This window comes from Eumetopias jubatus, unplaced genomic scaffold, assembly GCF_037043125.1.
Source record: "Eumetopias jubatus isolate StellerSeaLion01/CBP00866 unplaced genomic scaffold, mEumJub1_p1.0 scaffold_8, whole genome shotgun sequence".
Classification (NCBI taxonomy): domain Eukaryota; kingdom Metazoa; phylum Chordata; class Mammalia; order Carnivora; family Otariidae; genus Eumetopias; species Eumetopias jubatus.
In genome coordinates, this window is record NW_028274814.1 from 84,889,591 (window position 1) to 84,895,691 (window position 6,101).

Genomic DNA, 6,101 nt, shown 5'->3' on the forward strand with positions numbered 1-6,101 from the left:
TTTTCTGAAGGTTGGAGACCCCCTCCAGAGGCAGCGGAAATTTGAAGGCTTTGGTTGAGGAGGAACGTTTGCCATTTGGGGCGGGCATTTGCCCCTGCTTTGAGATAATTACTGCTGTAGGTGAGACAGGGAGGTTATTTAAGTCGAGAGTCCAGGTTTGTGAGAATGGAGAGACCAGGACACTCGGTGTTTCCAAACGCATCTATTGGGGGAGGAGTCTGCCCATCTGTTTTCAACCATTATCTCTGGAATTGCTGTTTTGTCCCTTGGACTTGGTTAAGCTTTAATGAGGGATAGTAACCAAGAGAATGAAAACAGTTCTGCCTACTCTAGAAGGCCACTTAGCAGTGCAGTAAGGGACAAATATACCAGTGCACCGCTAGCTGGAACACAAAGGAAGGTGAAGTGTTCTCAGACATTTTGCGAAGTATTGGGTAGGTATTAACATTAAGGACCTAGTGGTCTATGCTGCACAAGGCAGGTAGTGGGAACTAGGGACATTGGACACTATGCTTCGTTTGAAAGGGGTGTTAAATCCCAGCTTTCAAATACTGTGATTTTAAGGAGCCTACTGCCTGTTGGGGAAAACAAAATACGCAAGTCGAGATAGAGTGTTATAACGGAAGTACAAAAAGTAATGGGAGAATAAAAGGAGAGGTCGATATTGACTGGAAGGATTAGGTCAGGCCTTGTTAAGAAAAATTAATCCCTAACATGGAAATAAAGCAAGGAATGGAGGGATGACCTTTCAGTTCATATTGGGACATGGTCTAACCTGCCTCCCCAAGGATTGTTCTCTAAGGAGAAGGTACCTATGTTTGACTTTGCTATTTATAATATACTGAGAGCTCAAAATTTCTGAGTGATAAAAAAGCTAACCCCAAAGTTAGTTTTATTGCTCTGTAGAACACTAGCCAGTTTTGTTTAACCTGCAACCTTATTCTCTTTATTTTTATGCCTATAAATACCTAGTTCTTTAAATGCTCTTGAAACCAGCTTTACCATCTTACTAGTTCCGTCAGTGAGTTAAATAAATATTTGTCTCGTGTTAATTTTATATTTGTAGGAGAATTATGTTTTTCAAATTTTTTGAAAACTCTTCTTTGACAGCCTCCTAAAGGTGACAGCAGGAATGAATGGGAGGAATTTCAAGCAGGAATCTTGATAGGTGAAGAGAGAAAAGAGTATCTAGGTCAGGGGTTGCCTGACTTACTGTAAGGAGTCAGATAAGTTACAAGATAAGTTGCACCTTCTGAACTGCTATTGTAACATGAAATCAACCATAAAAATATGTAAACAAATGAGTGGCTGTGTTCAAAAAAAAGGAAACTAAGAATGCTGAAATTTGAATTTCTTATATTCACACGGCCCAAGATATTCTTTTCCAACCTTTTGAAAATGTAAAGATTGGGGCACCTGGGTGGCTCAGTCGGTTAAGGGTCTGATTCTTGATTTTGGCTCAGGTCATGATCTCAGGGTGCTGGAATCTAGCCCTGTCTCAGCTCCACACTCAGCAGGAAGTCTGCTTGAGATTCTCTCTCCTCCCTCTGCCCCTCCTCTGGCTCCTGCACTCTCCCTGCCCCCTCTAAAAAGTAAGTAAAATAATCTATAAAAAAAAATCAGGGGCTTGGGTGCCTGGGTGGCTCAGTCGTTAAGCGTCTGCCTTCGGCTCAGGTCATGATCCCAGGGTCCTGGGATCAAGCCCCACATCGGGCTCCCTGCTTGGCGGGAAGCCTGCTTCTCCCTCTGCCACTCCCCCTGCTTGTGTTCCCTCTCTCGCTGTGTCTCTCTCTGTCAAATAAATAAATAAAATCTTTAAAAAAAAAAAATTAGGGGCTCTTGGGTGGCTCAGTTGGTTAAGCGTCTGCCTTCGGCTCAGGTTGTAATCCCAGGGTCCTGGGATTGAGCCCCACATCGGGCTCCCTGCTCAGCAGGGGGCCTCCTTCTCCCTCTCCTCCCACTTGTGCTCTCTCTCTCTCAAATAAATAAAATCTTAAAAAAAGAAAGAAAGAAAATGTAAAAATCACTTGACGGCCATCCAGAAATTGGTAGTCTGCTGGATTTAGTCTGTGGGCTATAGTTTGCCAACCCCTGGCCTGGGCTAGCCCAGAGTGTAAGAAAATAATTCAAGATAAAGTTTAGAAGGTAGGTCACAACCAAAAAATGGTGGTACTGAATATCAGGTTGTTTTAAACTTATTTCTCTGACAATGGAAAGGTGTTGAAGTTTTTTTGGAGGGGAGTAACACTTGTGTTCTAGATAGATTAATTTGGTAGCATATAAAATGAAGTGAGAAATAGAACTGAATTGAAGATAGCATTTAGAAGACTGCAACCTCAAATATCTGGCAATTTCCCTTATCAAAAGAAGTGCTATGGGAAAAACTGCTTTTCACACAAAAATTTTGAAAATTAAGGCCCATTGTTTCCTACCTAATTCATATTTTTTTAACTATCCTCATTGGATATATTTCAAGGGATCTCATGTTAGTAGGTCTGGAAATGGCTTCTTCACCCTTTGTAATAAGGTTTATCCATGCTTTTACATGTTATATCAACTATTAGCGGGTAGCGACCCAAGTTGTACCAGAGTTCTTTTTCAAACTCCCTAACAAGTTCTGTTTCTAGTAGGGGGCAAAATCTAGGTTCAAATGTGTATAATTATAGTGTCAGGGCTTTTGGGAGAGAAATCTGCAACCTGAAATGACAGAAACTAAAAAATACTTGGCAAGTATTAGATCCCATTTCACAGGTTTAATCCTAACAATCCCCTAAGAGAAAAGAAAATCCGACTGAGCCACCCAGGCGCCCAGCTAATCTACCTTTTAAAATGAAATATATTTGGGGGTGCCTGGCTGCCTTAGTCAGTGAGGCACGCGACTCTTGATTTCAGGGTAATGAGTTCAAGCCCCACATTGGGCATGGAGCCTACTTAATTTAAAAAAATGAAATATATTTAAATTCTCTAAAAATTATATTCAAAGGGCACCTGGGTGGCTCAGTCGTTAAGCATCTGCCTCCAGCTCAGGTCATGATGCCAGGGTCCTGGGATCAAGCCCCGCAGCGGGAAGCCTGCTTCTCCCTCTCCCACTCCCCCTGCTTGTGTTCCCTCTCTTGCTGTGTCTCTCTCTGTCAAATAAATAAAATCTTGAAAAATAAATAAATAAAAGGTAGATTAGCTTTTTATAGCCTCTTCCTTCTCCTAGAGCTCTTCATGCTTTTGTCAGCCCACAGTTAGTCTGGTAGCAAAACAGAATAGCAAAAAGCTCAACATGAGACATAGTTGTTTTTAACCCTTCCCATTACTGCAAAACCAGACTGATAGGGTAGGATTCCAAACTGTGGGAAGATGACGGTATCAGAGAACATAATTTAAGTTGCTGTATGTGATATTGAGCTAGGTGATGATGTCTCCCTTAAACTTTATGACCCAATTTCTTACTCCCTATATCTAGAACAGATTCCTACTTTGCCTCCTTCCCTTTATTTGCCTTACGAATACAAAATTAACAACCCAAGTTCTTATTAGAAAATCTCTGGGGTTCCTGGGTTGCTCAATCGGTTAAGCATCTGCCTTCAGTTCAGGTCATGATCCCAGAGTCCCAGGATCGAGCTCAGCAGGGAGTCTGCTTCTCTCTCTCCTGCTCCTCCTGCTTGTGCTTTCTGTCAAATAAATAACTACAATCTTTTTTTTTAAGATTTTTTATTTTTATTTTTATTTATTCATGAGAGACAGAGAGAGAGGCAGAGGGAGAAGCAGGCTCCCAAGGAGCAGGGAGCCCGATGTGGGGCTCGATCCCAGGACCCTGGGATGACCTGAGCTGAAGGCAGATGCTCAACCATCTGAGCCACCCAGGCGCCCATAACTACAATCTTTAAAAAAAAAAAAAAATCCCCTCATAAAACTGACTGTTCTCACCTGCTATAATTTTTGTAATGCTCATGTTAATCTATAAACTTCTCTTTTGCTCTTAGTGTCTATGGACCCACATTTATTTTTTTTTTTAAAGATTTTATTTATTTGACAGACACAGTGAAAGAGGGAACACAGGAGGAGTGGGAGAGGGAGAAGCAGGCTTCCTGCGGAGCAGGGAGCCCGATGCAGGGCTCGATCTCAGAACCCTGGGATCATGACCTGAGCCGAAGGCCGACGCTTAATGACTGAGCCACCCAGGCGCCCCTGGACCCACATTTAAACTCAGTCCTCAGACAAATATCAGGGAGGGGTGCCTGGCAAGCTCAGTTCATAAAGAACCTGACTCTGTCTCAGGGTTGTGAGCTCAAGCCCCACATTGGGTGTGGAGATACCTTAAAATTAAAATCTTAAAAAAAAAAATACCAGGGAGAAGATTTATGCTACAATTATAATTGACAAATTGTTTCTGTGCTGCTTTTACTAATTTTTTTTAAAATTAGTCTCTCTGGGGCGCCTGGGTGGCTCAGTTGGTTAAGTGACTGCCTTCGGCTCAGGTCAGGATCCTGGAGTCCCAGGATCGAGTCCCGCATCGGGCTCCCTGCTCAGCGGGGAGTCTGCTTCTCCCTCTGACCCTCTTCCCTCTCATGCTCTCTATCTCTCATTCTCTCTCTCTCAAATAAATAAATAAAATCTTAATAAAATGTTTAAAAAAATAAAATAAAATTAGTCTCTCTGTCAAATAAATAAAATCTTTAAAAAAAATGATATTCTAGGGGCACCTGGGTGGCTCAGTCGTTAAGCGTCTGCCTTCGGCTCAGGTCATGGTCCCAAGTTCCTGGGATCGAGCCCCACATCGGGCTCCCTGCTCAGTGGGAAGCCTGCTTCTCCCTCTCCCACTCCCCCTGCTTGTGTTCCCTCTTTCTCTGTGTCTCTATCAAATAAATAAAATCTTAAAAAAAAAAATAAAAATGATATTCTATCCCAAATATCACCTTACAGTATATACATACCTAGAGTTCATAGTATAAAAAATAAGACTATAAAACAAGTGATGTGAGTGCTATATGCTTATTTCTATGTAAATTAGCAATATTCTCTGGAATCAGAAGAAATCAGGTAATAGTTTTCTTTTAATTTCATGGTCTTAAGGCAAGGGAAGGTAGTATATAGTTCTTGGGTAACTCTGTTTGCCATGATACTTCATTGTGCTCTTTCCATTGTATATGGTAGGAAGTGACCAGAAGAAGGTTACATATACATATACATTAGACATTAGATTTTGGAGGAATATTAACACCATTTTGTTTAGCATCTTGCAGGAATATGGGATAATGGAGAAATAGGATTAGTTTCATAGTTAAGGGGACCTTCTTTTTTTCTGATTTTTTAGTTGTTCACCTAAAATTCTTTTAATGCTCTCTTTTCTAGGAAGTAAGGGCTATAAAATACCATTTGGGGGTGCCTGGGTGGTGCAGTTGGTTAAGCATCTGACTTGGTTTCAACTCCAGTCATGATCTCAGGGTCGTGCTTAAGACTCTCCCTCTACCCCCTCCCCCACACTGTCTCTCTCTAAAGCAAATTTAAAAATCTTAAAAAAAAAATACCATTTCAGGGTGCCTGGGTGGCTCAGTCGGTTAAGCCTCTGCCTTTGGCTCAGGTCATGATCTCAGGGTCCTGGGATCAAGCCCCCCGTTAGACTCCCTGCTCAGTGGGGAGGCTGCTTGTCCCTCTCTGCCCCTCCTCCCTGCTCATGCTCTCTCTCTCTCTCTCTCAAATAAATAAAATCTTTAAAAAAAAATACCATCCGGGGCACCTGGGTGGCTCAGGTGGTTAAGCGTCTGCCTTCATGATCTCAGGATCATGATATCAAGCCCCTCATTCGGCTCCACACTCAGCATGGAACCTGCTTGAGATTCTCTCCCTCTCCTTCTGCCCCTGCCCCTGGTTGCACATGCACATGTGCTCTCGCTCTCTCAAATAATATAAATAAAATATTTTAAAAATAAAAATATATTTTTTAAAAAGAGCATATTCCTGACAGAAAATATAGTATATGCGAAGCAGGAGCAATGGAATTTTGAGAGATCTGTGCAGTTTTTGGTTTTTTTTTAAGATTTTATTTATTTGACAGAGACACAGAGAGAGAGGGAACATAAGCAGGGGGAGTGGGAGAGGGAGAAGCAGGC